The sequence below is a fragment of the Narcine bancroftii genome, chromosome 1 (assembly GCF_036971445.1).
Source record: "Narcine bancroftii isolate sNarBan1 chromosome 1, sNarBan1.hap1, whole genome shotgun sequence".
NCBI classification, from domain to species: Eukaryota; Metazoa; Chordata; class Chondrichthyes; order Torpediniformes; family Narcinidae; genus Narcine; species Narcine bancroftii.
The window spans coordinates 101,464,418-101,479,377 of NC_091469.1; the positions used below are offsets into that span (position 1 = coordinate 101,464,418).

The 14,960-nt window shown below is 41.2% G+C and overlaps 2 protein-coding genes across 2 annotated transcripts in view; one reads left to right on the forward strand and one right to left on the reverse strand.

The window, feature by feature from the left end:
* LOC138761733 (cholesterol 7-desaturase nvd) overlaps positions 1-14,960 on the forward strand; it is a 142,688-nt gene that overhangs the window by 115,927 nt on the left and 11,801 nt on the right. The gene's annotated exons all lie outside the window — the stretch shown is intronic.
* The window catches only part of LOC138761745 (uncharacterized), a 186,074-nt gene that overhangs the window by 11,381 nt on the left and 159,733 nt on the right, over positions 1-14,960 (reverse strand). The window contains exon 5 of the mRNA XM_069934429.1: positions 9,924-10,067. The gene's annotated coding sequence lies outside the window, so the exon portion shown is untranslated. The remainder of the gene's footprint in view (positions 1-9,923; positions 10,068-14,960) is intronic.

Here is a 14,960-nt window from a genome sequence, read left to right on the forward strand (position 1 = left end):
TGGTAGGGTGTTGTGCTGATGGCTGGTCCCACCTCCCGGCTCCGACCCATCTGCTAACATATAACCCTGGTTTCCTGCCTAAACCCCACAACCCTTCCGAAGACTACTGTGAAACCCTACTCATATTTATAAGCTAATAAAAGCATTTGTTCTCCCTCCAGTTGTGAGAATTTTTATTCACACTACTATCTTCAAAGGTGAAAGTTTGAGAGTTCAGTATATGTCAGGATTAAAGGCAAGGTTAGCAGGCAAAGGGATCTTTGGTTTTCAATGGATATTGGGCATCTGGTTCGGAAGAAGGGAGAGATGTATAGCAAGTATACGCAACGTGGAGCAAATGAGGTATTTGAGGAATATAAAAAAATACAAGAAAAACCTCAAGAATGAAATCAGGATTACTAAATTCCTAAGGGTTTCTACAGGTATATTCAGAACAAAAGGATAGTAAGGGAGAAAATTGATCCCCTTGAAGATCAGAGTGGTCGGCTTCAAATGGTGCCAAAAGAGATGGGGAAGATCTTAATGTTTTGTTTTCATCAGTATTCATTCAGGAAAGAGCAAAGACTCGTGGGAAGTAAGACAAAAAGCAGTGAGGTCCTGGAACCTATACATTTTAAAGAGGAGGAAGTGCTTGCTGTCTTAAAGCAAATAATGGTGGATAAATCCCCAGGGCCTGACAAGATTTTCCCTTGGGCTGCGAGGGAGGCAAGTAAAGAAATTTCAGGGGGTCTGGCAGAAATATTTAAAATGTTCTTAGCCACAGGAGTTATGCTGGAGGATTGGAGGGTAGCTCATGTTGTTTTGCTGTTTAAAAATGGTTCCAAAAGTAACCCTGGAAATTACAGGTCGGTGAGGCTGATGTCAGAAGTAGGTAAATTATTGGAAGGTGTTCTAAGGGATCAGATATGTAATTATTTAGATAGACAGAAAATGATTAGGGTTAGTCAACATGGCTTTGTGAGTGGTAGGTCATGGTTAACCAATTTTATAATTTTTCGAGGATGTTTCAAGGAATGTTGATGAAAGAAAGGCTGTGGATGTTGGGATGTTGTCTGCATGGACTTTACTAAGGCTTTTGACAATATCCCACATGGGAGGTTAGTCAGGAAGGTTCAGATGCTAGGTATTCGTTGGTGAACTGGATTTGACAATGGCTAGACGAAAGAAGCCAGAGAGTAGTCTTGGATGATCACTTATTAGACTAGAGGTCTGTGACTAGTGGTGTGCCTCAGGGATCAATGCTGGGACCATTGGTGCTTGTCATCTATAAGAATAATTGGGATGATAATTTGGTAAATTGGATCAGCAAGTTTGCCATCTTCAATCACTAAGATTGGAGGCATTGAGGACATCGAAGAAGGTTTTCAAAGATTGATCTGGACCAGCTGGAAAAATGGGATAAAAAATAGTAGATGGCATTTAATGCAGACATAATACAATGATGCATTTTGGAAGGATGAACCAAGAAAGGACGCATTCGGTAAATGGTAGGGCACCGAGGAATGCAGTAAAACAGAGGGACCTGAGAATACATATAATTCCCTGAAAGTGGCTTCACAGGTAGATAGGGTAGTAAAGTGAGATTTTGGTATTTTGGCCTTCAGTATAGGAGTTAGGATGTTATGGTAGATTTGTATGACATCAGTGAGGCCAAATTTGGAGTATCATGTGCAGTTTTGGTCAACTACCAAGTTATCAAAAAGAGTGCAGAGAAGATTTACTAGGATGTTGCCCAGACTTCAGGAACTGAGTTATAGGGAAGGGTTAAACAGGTTATGACTTTATTCTCTGGAGTGTATGAGAATAAGGGGATATTTGATCGAAGTATTTTAATTAAGGGGGAATAGACAGATTGTAGCACGATCAATGACCACCCACAGACACGAAGTAAGGGCCAAAGCTGCCTTAGCATGCTGCTGGCTCAAGTCCAAGGGCAAGTATGGGGGAGAAGACTAGGCATCTCAGCCTTTATTAGGGGTCTTAGGGGGAGGGGCTACCGGTTCAGCTCAGTGGGAAATGTGCCTGAAATACCATATTCCACCACACTCACCCGTCCTTTTTAGGTAGAGTCCGGCAGGGTGATCTGGGGCACTGCCTTTATAGTCCATGAGTTTCACAGTAATGTTCATAGGTTTAGTCTCTCTTGTGGTTTTACCCGTTATTGGGACCTCTGCAGTCCTGCTGGCTGTGCTTCTTGCTCTGGCGGCCTGATGGCTCGGTCACTGGGCTGGCTGCTGGGGGGCTGTACCTCGTCAGTGTCTCCCAGGTCTTTTGGAGTGGGTGGGGGGGGGGGTGGGTGGTTAGTCATTAACCGAGGAGGGGAACATTTGGGGGCCATGTTGGGTGTGGGATCTCTAAGCCTTCAACCTGGGTGGTCCCCAGGGTATTGGATGCACCTCCTGTGCTGGGATTCCCGCTAATGACAAGTCCTGAATGGACACCATGTCATCCCATCTGTCTGGGTATCTTACCCATACTGGGGGTTCACATGCAGGAGGTGCACCCCCTCCACCAGAGGGACCACCTTGTGGGTCCTAACGTGCTTCTGAGGAGCACCGACCCAGGGGCTTTCAGCCAGACCAGCTGCATTGTTTGTCGCCAACCTCCTAGGGAAGGAGAACAATCTTTCACGGAGCGTTGCATTCATAACTGTTCAGAGTAGGGACCTGGTAGCATGCAGCACTTATGGAAGTACCTCTTGCCACTGGGACACATTCATCCCTTTTGTCTTTTAGCCAACAGGACTGCCCTCCAATTGGTGCCGCTTCCCCTCAATACCTGGCCATTCCCTCGGGGGTTGTAGCTGGTGGTTTTACTCATCACTATGCCCCTGGAGAGGAAGTAACATCGCAACTCCTCACTCATGAACACTGAACCACAATCGCTATGCACGTACTCGGGGTACCCAAACAGAGTGAATATGGTGCAGAGTGCTTTAATGATCATGGCTGTGGTTGTGTCTGGGAAGGGAATGGGGAAGGGGAAGCATGAGTATTCATCCACAATGTTCGGGAAATAGCTGGTCTGATTCGTGGAGGGAGAGGTCCCTTGACGTCTATGTTGAGGTGTTCAAAGGGGCAAGTGACTTTGATGAGGTGGGCTTTCTCTGGCCTGTAAAACTGCAGCTTGCATTCCACACAGACCGGGCAACTGCGTGTCAGCTCTCTGATTTCCTCCACCAAGTAGGGAAGGTAACGTGCCCTCACAAAGTGGTAGAGTCTTGTAACCCCGGGATGGCAGAGACTAACGAGGAGGTTGTGGAGGCAATCTACTTGTACCCTGGAGCAGGTTTCCCTGGAAAGCGCATCGGGGGGGGGGGGGGGGGGCTCGGTGAGCTTACACGGCCCGTACAAGATCTCATAATTATATGTGGACAGCTCAATTTTCCATTGCATGATCTTGTCATTCTTAATTTTGCCCCGCTGTTTGTTATGAAACATAATGGTGACAACTCTCTGGTCCATCAGCAAGGTGAATGGCCTGTCGGCCAAGTAGTGCCTCGAGTGACACAGCACCTCCACTATAGCTTGTGCCTCCTTCTCCACGGTGGAGTGCCTGCATTTGAGGACCTGCAGGGTGTGTGAAAAAATGCCACTGGCCTGTTTGCCTGGTTCAGCATGGTGGCCAGGGCTAAGTCGGAAGCATCACTTTTCACTTGGAATGGGACCAACTCATCAATGGCATGCTTTCCAGCCTTGACGATCTCATCCCTGATGCTCTTGAAAGCCTTACGGGTCGTGGTTTTCTCCAGGGGTTGGGCCTTGTCAACATAATTGGGGACCCATTGTACATAATACAAAAAGAGCCCCAGGCATCTTTTTAAAGCCTTGGGGTTTTGTGGTAGAGGTAATTCCAGGAGGGGGCGCATGCGCTCAGGGTCAGAGACAATCACACTATGCTCCACCACATACCAGCTGCTCTGTGCTGAACACGCACTTCTTCTGGTTGTATGTTAAGTTGAGGGCTTTTGCAGTGGCCAGGAACCTCCGCAGGTTGTCATCGTGTTTTTTCTGGTCATGACCGCATATGGAGACATTATCCAAGTATGGGTAAGTGGCTTTTAACTCATTGTCATCCACCGTCGTCCATTTCGCTTTGGAACATTGACACTTTGTTTGTGAAGCCAAAAGGGACCCATAAGAATTGGTACAGTCTACCGTTGGCCTCAAATGCTGTGTAGGGCTGGTCCTTTGGGCAGATAGGGATTTGATGGTATGCTGACTTGAGATCTATAGTCGAGAAGACCCTGTATTTTCTGATCACATTCACCATGTCATCAATGAGGGGCAGGGGGTAGGCGTACAATAGGGTGAACTAGTTGACGTTTTGACTGTAGTCAATTACCATCCGGTTCTTTCTGCCCCCTTTACCACAAGAATTTGTGCCCTCCATGGACTAGTACTGGGCTCTATTATTCCCTCCCTCAGCAACTGTTCCACCTCAGACTTAATAAATCCCCTATCCTCCGGGCTGTACCATCTACTCTTAGTGGCCTACAGTCTGGGATGAGGTTTTGGAACAGCGGGGGTGGAGGGACCCGTAGGGTGGCCAGGCTGCAGGTAGGTAGCGTCAGGCTCCAGGTCCATGATTGGGCCTCTCCAAGGGGGGGGGGGGGGGGGCAGGACCTCCCGGAACTGGTCATTCCTGACAGTGAGCAGGGGATGGGGGCCATTAAACTGCATCAGTACCCCTTTTAGCTGGCACTGGAAATCCAATCCCAGAATAACGGGGGTGCAGAGATGGGGCATCACCAACAGTCTGAAATTTTTCTATTTCATCCCCCCCACCCACAGTTAGGTTCATGTAGCACTTTCCGCAGATGTCTGTTGAAAGAGACTTGGAGGCTAGTGATATCCGGCACTTCGCAGGCGACACGGTCAGAGAGTAGTGTTTGGCAGTTCCTGGATGTATGAAGCTCTCGATGCTCCCTGTGTCATACAGGCAGCCCATGGTTTGACCGTTTATCTTTATGTCCATCATGGAGTGTCACAGATGGTGTGATTGACTCTGGACCAAGATGATAGAGGCTAACGTCGGTTCACTGTCTGACCTTCTGCTGCAGTGTCATTGAGTTGGTGGCCGCAAAGATGACCACCCGGGAGATCGTGAAGATGGTCGTCCCCATGTATCACACGTGGTGGGGCATGGAAGTGAAGTCCAATTCTTGTCGTAATGCGGGCCCGGAAGTTCAGGTCTCTGCAACTGAAAGTGACGACTGGGGCTGCTCAATCCAAGATAATGATGCGGGTCGTGGGCCGCACGCGGCGCTGCTCACAGGCCCCAAATCCCAAGTTGGCACCATCTGTTCTGCATATCTGGGGGCAGCACGGCCCATGGTGTAGGCCGTGTAGGATGTCTCCATGGCCCAGGCCATCTGCACGACCTCTGATTGGCCTTCTCCAGGAGTCGTTCGGAGATGTGTTGGGAGTGGAACCCAGCGACTAGCCCATCGTAGATAAGCTCCTCCTGGTACTCCATCGCTGTCACATCCTAGCACCTGCAGTCTTGCCCCAGCTCTGCATGGCCTGCACGAACTCGTCGACAGACTCACCCAGGCATTGGTGTCGGGATCCAAGCTGGAAGCACATGCACATGGTGTTCCTCGGTGCCCCATACTGCTGCCGGAGCAAGGCCATCGCTTCTTCTTACCCAGTGCAATTGCAGATCAGACGGTATGCATGATTGCCTACCACTGCGAATAGTAGGTCATACTCATCGCTTTCTCTTGAGATTTCGTGTCACCTCATGTAGGCGTTCAAGAAGTATGGTCACATGTTGAATTTCACGGAGGCTTCTGGGTCTTTCAGGTCGATCTCCAGCTTTTCCAACCAAATCGCCTTGTCCATGGCACTTAAAATTTAGATCAATAAATTGTAGCGCGATCAATGACCATTGATCACGAAGTAAGGGCCAGAGGCTTTATTGATCTAAAGATCCAAGGATGCCTCAGCATGCTGCTGGCTCAAGTCCAAGGGCAGATATGGGGGAGGAGACTAGGGCTCTCGCCCTTTATTAGGGGTCTACGGGGAGAGTCTACCGGTTCAGCAAGCGGGCCAGCCTGACCAGCTCAGTGGGGATCGTGTCTGCAGTACCATGTTCCACCACACAGAGTAAATATAGATGGGCTTTTTCCACTGAGAGTAGGTGAGGTACAAACCAGAGGACATGGATTAAGAGTAAAAGGGGAAAGGATTAGGGGGAATATGAGGAGGAACCTCTTCACACAGAGAGTGGTGCGAGTACAGAATGGGCTTCCATCTTAGGTGGTGAATGGGGGCTCAATTTTAACATTTAAGAAGCATTTTGTCAGGTATATGTATGGGAGAAGTATGGAGGGCTATAGACTGGGTGCAGTTAAGTGGGGCAAGGCAAAATAGATGGCTCGGCACAGACTAGAATGGCTGAAGGGGCCTATTTCTGTGCTGTAGTATTCTAAGGTTCTATGGTTCCAATTATTTGCTTTTAATATTAATGACCTGGAAGAAGGGACAGCACACACAGTTTCCAAATTTGACGATGATACAAAAATGGGTGAAAAGGCATTTCTATTTCTAATTTTTTAATTTAAGCATACAGCATGGCAACAGGTCCTTTTGACCCATGAGCCCAAGCAGCCCAATTACACCCAACTGATCTACAATCCCGGTACATTTTGAATGGTGGAAAGAAACCAGAGCCCCCAGCATACTATGATCCTGCAATGGGATAGTGAGAGAGTGATGGAGCTTAATGTGGGGAAGTGTAAGGTTATGCTCTTTGGTCAGAGGAATCAAAAGAGAGATTATTATCTAAATGGAGAAAGACTGCAAGTGGGTGAAGTGCAGAGGGATATAGAATCCGAGTGCATGAACTGCAAAGAGCTAGCATGCAGGTCCAATAAGTAATAAAGGCAAACAACATTGGCCAAAATTGCAAAGGGGCTGGAGTTTAAAAATAGGGTTAACACAGAAATGCTGGAGGAACTCAGCAGGTCTCACATCGTCCACAGGAGGTAAAAATACATTACTGACGTTTTGGGCCTGATCCTTTCCTCAAAGTAATATATCTTAACTTCCTGAAAACACTTCAAGACCTGCTGACTTTCTCCAGCATTTCTGTGTTACTACAATCATATCATCTGCAGACTTCATGTTTCACTTAAAAATAGGGATGCTTTGTTGCAACAGTTGGTGAGGCCTCAGCTGGAATATCGCCTGCAGTTTTGGTCACTTTTCCTGAAGAGGGGAGTGGTAACATTGGAGGGAAAGTGAGGAAATTCTCCAGGCTGGTTCCTGGGATGAGAAGATTGTCCTACCAAAACAGACTGAATAGTTTGGACCTGTTCCTTATGGTTGAGAAAAATGATGAATAACCTCATTCAGACATGAAACATCCTGAGAGTGGAGACAGAAAGATGTTTTCACTGGTTCAAGAGTCTTGAACAAAGGAACATAATGACAAGGAAAGGAGTCAATTAATTAAAAATGAGATTCATGGAGATGTCTTCTTGCAGAAGCTGATGAATCTGGGTCTCCTGTATAATATACACAATACAGAAATAAAAAGGGCTCTGTATGTCTAGGTTCTGTACCCAGAGAATCTGCAACCATAAGAACAGCGACAAATATTGAAATACAGTAAACCCCTAGTATCCAGCACTTATGGGGATTAGTAGATGCTGGATAAGTGTATTTTCCAGTTGCTTGAGACTTACTCTTACAATGCCTAATGAATACACCTCCATTAAGAATAAATGGTTTAAAAGACAAAAGACAAAAATACTAAGCTTTACCTACACTCAACAAACTTCACTTGCATGAATATTTTATTTTATTTTCAGTCACATCATTGAATACATTTAACCATCGCAGCATTTGCAGATTCTTCCCCCTCCATAGAACTGCCCAACAGACGAACAATAACATTGTAGATAATTAATTCCCCCCTCTCACAAGTTTACATATAAAGCCTCTGACCAGGCCGACTCTTACTAAACAGGAATAAGGAGACACTTTAAGAGAGTCACCCCAACGGCGAGCGGCATCAACCAGTTTTTCATCCTGGGCGACACCACTGATGCTTCACACAACTTTATTCAAAAAGCTGCAACGAGCAAAGCACGACCAAATATTTGTTCCCATCTTCACCAAAGGTTTATGTGTTCCTTCCGAAAACATTTAGTTTTATTGTTTTAAATGTGCATATTTTTACCTATTATTTTAATTTTTTTAATGTATTTTCCACGATATTTTTGCCAGTTGCTTTAGGCTGCCGGTTGTTTGAATTCTGGATACCAGGATTTTTACTGTATCATGTGTTTATCTCTGGGATTGCAGGTCAATATACCATTGGGTCATTTATAAAATACAGATGCAGGAAAATCTTTGTATTTTTACATCTGAAACATGACCCCATTGTGGATACAAAGATTATTTTGACCTCTGTGATGCACTGCAGTGTGAACAAACAAGCTCAAACTATGAAGGACATACCTCAGGCTTTAAATTAGCTTAAATCTTGCACACAAGGTTCAGTATCCCTTCTGGCTCCATGTGCCCTACTCCTACACAAGGGCCAGCAAGAGTCTTTATATGGGGCCAGTGATTGGCAGGGAGTAGGTGGAGCCAGTCTCCCAGGTTACCTGCAGTAGGCAGGCAGGAATGCTGACAGGTGCAGGCAGTCACAAACAGTCCAGTGGTCATGTCATCACAACCACCTAGAATGCAATTCAAAATTGTGACTTTGAAACAAAGGAGAAATGGCCATTTGAACTGTTAATGGCTGGCATCGTTTCACCTTAAAGGTAAAAGCTCTCAGCTATGAGGGAACTGCATTTAGGGAAGGATGTCAGTGCCAATTGTGCATTTTTTGGATTGCCAGCAGGTTGACCTCAAAACTCATTAATATGTGAAGCTTCAATTGTTGAAAAGAGGGGTAGAGATAAGGGAAGAAGATCATTATGTCCGTTGTCATTCAACTTCAAGTAAAGGTTTTTCACTAAGTAAAAGCGGGAGAAGGCAATGGACTAAGAGAGATAGCTTGCTGATAGGAGAAGGAAGGGAAGGGAGCAGGTAACTAGAGGAAAGGAGACAAGAGTGAGGAAAAAGGGAGAGGGCAGGGAGGTGGTTAATGGCAATTTGGAGATCCATCTTGATGTTCTCTGGTTGGAGACTGCTGTGACAGAATACAAGGTGTTCTATTCCTTTTTCCCTTCCTCCAGGTTCTTGCCTCCTTCCTTCATCTTCTTTCTCCTATCAAAGAGTTAACCTTAACTTCTTTCTCTTCTATCTTCCCACCTATTTCAAAATGCTAGCCTATGCTCCTCCCCTTTCCATTTCCCCCTTCACCTTTTTATTCAAGCCTCTGCCTGATTTTAGCACTCACAAGAAAGGGCCCAGATTGGAAGCGCCAACTGCCTTTACTTTCTATTGTTGCTGTGTGACCTGATGAATTTCTCCAGCACTTTTGTGCAATGCATCTTCTGTTGGAGAGCTGGGTGAATCATATCAGCAATTATCCATGGGGTGGGGCATGGGGAGGGGGTGTTAGAGGAGAATTGGGCTGCTTTTTTGGGGTATAAAAGAGTTACATAGGACAGATGCATGATAACAATTCACAGTTCTGGTGGAGACAAAGTGTTGATATCACATCAAGGATATTCTCACAACAGCAATACAAAATGGGGAGGAGACCTAGTCCAGCTCAAAACGGGCTGTCCATGAGTTCTCTCTGGAGCAGCAACAAGATCAAGAATGAACACCATCACAATTTATTAGCTCAAGGCCCAGCATGCCCCCTGTCACTGTCAAGTCAGGGGAATAACCCTGGCTCAATGAAGAGTACAAAAGAGCATGGAGGGTGCAATGGCTTTACCTATCAAATGAGATGACTCTGTGAACTGAAGCTGTCTCTGTTCACTGAGGGACCTTTGCACATTTACCTACCTGCCTTGGTGTCAGAGAGTCTCCTGGTTGCTTCACTCATTAGCAGATGAAGCAGTTTCAATATCGCTGGGATGGATCATCGATTTAAAAGGAGTTCTTCAACACTCTTCTGCATCTTTGAAAGAACGTGCCTCCGATCTGGAACTGAAGCAACAGAGACTGTCAGTTCTGGTACATTGACTTTTTGTTGAATTGTTCACCGCTGGTGCCTAATCCTCAGCCTGTACTGTGTACATGTAGACCAGAGTCCAAGCCTCAGCCTATATTATGCAGACCAGGTGCCCAAGCCTCAGTCTTTGCTAGGTCAGATATAAACTCTCAGTCATCATTTCAGGTGCCCAAGTACAATCGAGTCAAATGCTCAGCCTTCATCTGTACTGTGCATAAAGATTTTAAAAAGTTTTTAAAAAGTGGAGAAAAGCTTGAAATTCATCTGAATTAATTATAAACAACTAAAGGAAAAAAAACACAATGCCACCAAAAAAAAAGAAGCAGAAGAAATTATAGAGAAGATGGAAGAAAAACAATCATAGGAAAAAGAAAGGCCTGCCTTGGAGAAGAAGCCAGGACCTATATTGAAGCCTACTCTCCAATTAAAGAGGCCCTTCAAACTCACCTTCCAGTGAGCTGTGGTGTCCCTGCAATAACAGGGATGCCCAAACGATTTGGGGAGGGGAGCGACTCGACTGCGCATGCGCGAGGAGTCGTGCATGAGTAGTCGACAGAAATGGGTGGCCCTGTCAGAATGGCTCACTAAGTCCTCTAGACAGGCTCCCAGGCAGTCCAAGAGGCTGTCTGAGGAGGGAAAATTATTAGAGCTGGAAGAAAAAGGAGAGGAAGAGGAAGAAGAACAAAGTTCAGAGGAATTGTTGGAAGAAGAAGAATGAGTAAGAAATAAAGTTAAAGCTATCCCTAAAATTCAAGATACACTCATTAAAGTTAATAAGACGTGATATTATGAGATCAAAGGCTAAAGTTAATAAAGTATGTGAAATTGTTAAAGAGACTCAGAAAAAGCATCAGGAAGTTTAAGAAAAAATTCAAAGCATTAATTTGGAAACTCAATTTCTTCAAGAAAAAGTAGATAAAGTGGATGAAGTACTCGAGCAAGTGTTGGCAATGAATAAGTAATTGTCTGAAAAAATGGATTCATTAGAAAATTTTACTCGAAGAAATAATGTTAAGATTATTGGCCTGAAAGAAGGAGAGGATCGAAGATATTATTCAATTTTTACAATTTTGGATCCCTCAAACTTTTGGACAAGAGCATTTTAAAGGAGATATTGAGATTGAGCGAGCCCATAGAGCCCTTAGACCTAAACCTCATCTGGATCAGGCCTGGTTTGGTCAATTTTTTTTGTTATCATGAGGGGAAAAAAAAATCTTGAAATTAGCAGCAAAACAGGCTAAAGAAAGAAAAGATTTTCTTTCATCCTGATATAAGCTTTGAATTATTGAAGAAAAAGAAGAGCTTTAATCCAGTTTTTAAAAAAATACTGTGGAAGAAGAGATATACTTTTATTCAGCATTATCCTACAACTTTGAAAATATTTGTTCAAGAAAATCCAAGTAGATTTTTTATGAATCCAGAACATGCTCAAGAATATGCAGAAAGTTTGCCAGACAGACAAGAATTGACCCAAAGAGTGGATACTTGAAGCTGGAACATTATATTCTTGTGGGGAAAAAATCTGGAAGCGGTTTGTAATATTGCAGAGATTAGTTTAATATACTCGGAGGAGCTGGAGATATACTGACTGCTTCCTGCCGAATTATGGATGTTATTTTATGGCTTTAGTCGCAACCCTAAAAATGGAGGTAATGTCATGGGACTTTATAACAATGCTCAAAGGGGACTTTCTTTTCTATTTCTCTCTTTTTTTCAAGTATTCAATCAAGTGCTTTTTTTTTACTGTATTTGTATTTAAGAGGTTGTGAAGAGTTGGGAACTGATGAAGGGGAATCATGAAAAGGGGGAAAGTATAAGAATTTTAAAACTTTTACAATGAATAAAAGTTTTAATGTAAATATCCTTCAAAACCCTATAAAAAGAGAGTTTTGATATATGTTAAAAAATTGAAAGTAGATATTGCTTTTCTACAAGAAACACACTTAATTGAAAAAGAGCATCAAAAATGAAAAAGGGATTGGGTTAGAATGGTAATAGAATCGCATTTTAATACAAAAGCTAGAGGAGTAGCAATTTTGATAAATAAAAATCTTCCAATTAAAATATATAATAGTTCTAGATCCATTTGGTCAGTTTGTATTAATAAATTGTCAGATTTTTTTCTGAACTGTGGACATTAATGAATATTTATGCACCAAGTGTGGATGATGATAGATTTATACAAGAAACCTTTTTAAATATGGGAGAAACTAATGAAAATATCTTAGTGGGTGGAGATTTTAATTTTTATCTTGATCCTTTATTAGATAGATCGACAAAGAGTGTGCCAAAATCTATGGCAGCAAAAATATCTTTGTCGCTATTGCAAGATCTGAATTTGGTTGATATTTGGAGAAGGATATATCCTAGAGAAAGGGACTATTCATTTTATTCTATCAGACATAATTCATATTCTAGAATTGATATGTTTTTATTATACACAAGACTTCAAGGTAGGGTACAACAGGTTCAATATAAGGCAAGGCTTATTAGATCATTGTTCTTGCATTATACTTAGAAGCAGGATATGAGTTTTAGATGGAGATTTAATAGCATGTTGTTGAAAAAGAAAGATTTTTGCCTGTTTATTAAAAATCAGATAAAGCAATTCTTAGACATTGACACTGATTCTATGGATAATAAATTTGTTCTCTGGAATGCAATGAAGGTGTATATATGTAGACAGATAATACATTTTTCTTCTAAAGTTAGAAAGGAGTATATGTCTCTAATTCATAATTTAGGAACAGAAATATCGACTTCAGAAAAGGAATTACAAAAACAGTCATTAGAAGAAAAAAATAAGAATTCTTTTGAATAAAAAGTTACAGTATAACACATTACAATCTTATAGAATAGAAAAAATGATTATGAGAAATAACCAGAGATATTATGAACTGGGGGAATGAGCTTATAAAGTGTTGACGTGGTAATTGAAAATGGAACAAGAATAAAAAGTTATTATTGCCATTAGATATGAGGCAGATCACATATCGTATAAACCCCAGAATATAGATAATTGTTTTAAGCAATTTTATACACAATTATATAAATTAGAATCTATGCAGGATGATAATAAAATTGATCAATTTTTAATTCAAGTAAATTTGCCTAAATTAAGTATGGAAGAACAGAAAATATTAGGAACCTTTTACAGTTGGAGAGGTTGCAAGAGTTATAGCTTCTTTACAAAATAATAAATCCCCTGGTGAAGATGGATTTACATCAGAAATTTATAAAGAATTTAAAGATGTGCTGATTCCTGTATTTATGAAAGTTTTAATACAATTGGAAGAAACTGGAAATTTACATGATTCTTTTAAAACAGCAATTATAATAGTAATTCCAAAAAAAGGTAAAGATCCATTAATGCCATCATTTTATAAACCGATATCTTTACTGAATGTGGATTACAAGACAGTGGCTAAATTATTGAAAAATAGGCTGGAAATTTTTTTTACTGTAACTAATTAACAAGGATCAAACACGATTTATTAAAAGAAGAAAATCGATGGATAATGTAACTAGGTTGATTAGTTTAATTTATCTAGCTCAAAAGAAAGAAAATTTAAGTGTAGCAGTGGATTTAGTTGCAGGAAAGGCATTTGATAGAGTAGAATGGGACTTTCTTTTAAAGACACTTGCTAAATTTGACTTAGGCCAAACATTTATAAATTGGATAAAAGCATTATATATTGATACAAGAGCAAGAGTAATGACAAATGGTCTCATGTCTGATTATATTAAATTAACAAGATAAACAAGACAAGGTTGTCCATTATCACCTACCATTTTTGTATTAGTATTTGAACCATTAACTTAATTAATTAGAACAGACTTAGATATTAAAGGTATTAAAATAGGTGCTAATGAACATAAAATTAGTTTATTTGCAGATGATGAAATTGTTTATTTGACAGATCCAAAAAATTCATTAAGTAAATTACATATGCAATTAGAGAAATACGGAGCAGTTTCAGGATATAAATTGGGATAAAAGTGAAATCATGCCATTGACTTTTGGTGACTATACCCAATGTAGGAAAAATATAAAATTTAAATGGCCTGAATGTGCGATAAAATATTTGGGAATTAGAATTGATAAGCAGTTAGAGAATCTTTTTAAAATTAATCATGGACCATTGTTTAAGAAAATTGCAGAGGATTTTTAAAAAATGGGTTGTATACTTTTGGAAAAGATTACATATAATTTAAGGAACAAATATGATAATTTTTTGAAAATTTGATTCCATATATGCAAAAGATTGGTGTTATGACTTTATAAGTAATTACACTATGTCAATTGGTAGAATTTAGTGTGAACTTTGTCACTCTGGCTTCACCTTAATGTATCTCATTTTATTTTATTTTATTAGATGTTGTGTGTGTGTTTATATATATATATATATATATATATGTATATACATACACTTAGATCTTGATTACACCGTAATATATATATTACACAGTAATGTTTTATATACACTTTATATTTAAACGATATAATGGTAATTGTAAGTGTTAGAATAATTAGATCATAATTTATCCATAAGGCAATATCCAGTATTGTTCTTAATTAGTCTATTTTTTTCTTTCTTTCTTTGTTCTTTTCTTTTTTATTCCTTTTTCTTTTCTTGCTTTCTTTGGGGGGGTTTTCTGTGTGGGAGGGAGCTGGGTGGGGAGAAAATTATAAAAATTTGTATACAATTTTGTTACATGTACCAATAAAATTTGAAAAAATATGTACATTGCTGCTTAAAGGTAAAGAACATTGTCTCAAACTACAATCCTGGTTACTGATCAAGTACATTGTCTCAGGGCATGTATTGCATATCATAGATTATTTAATGGATCAAACTTGCACTGCT